Below are 608 nucleotides of genomic sequence, written 5' to 3' on the forward strand. Positions count from 1 at the left end.
ACGTGCACTGTGCTTGAACTGTGTAAGTTGTGGGGATCCCTGAAGACCTTTCCGGAGCACCTCATCTTGAACCCCCACTTCTAACAGGAAGCTCTCGCCTATTTGTGCTCTAGTTCCTTGTACATACGAACCTGTTCTGCCTGAGGCATCTCATTTAAGCAGCCAGGGGCCCCTGGAGGAAGACTGTAGCCAGGAGGCCAGGCTCACCCCCCTGAAATACTCCTCTCTCTGGGATCTTTGTTCCCCAACTATAGCCTGGTGCCTTACTAGGTGGCATGTGTTTGATGTCCCTGGGTTTTCTCAGTCTGCAAAAGAAGCCCCCACTGGAGCCTTTGTATTTTGATGTCCCTGAAGGGACTAAGGGACCCTTAAGTCATGCATACACACAGAGTCTAACTCATGCAGCATCCCTGTGTTCAGATGAATGTCTCCCAAAGGACCCTGTGTTTAGTTACGTGTCTCCCAAAGGCCCTGTGTTTACAGTGTGGTTCCCAGCTTGGCACTATTAGGAGGACTTGGAACTCTTGATTGGTGGGAACTTAGTCGGAGGCCCTTAGGGCATGAGTGACAAGTCCTTAAAGTCTTCCTCCCCCTCCCCCTCCCCCTCC

The sequence above is a fragment of the Mus pahari genome, chromosome 17, assembly GCF_900095145.1.
Source record: "Mus pahari chromosome 17, PAHARI_EIJ_v1.1, whole genome shotgun sequence".
NCBI classification, from domain to species: domain Eukaryota; kingdom Metazoa; phylum Chordata; class Mammalia; order Rodentia; family Muridae; genus Mus; species Mus pahari.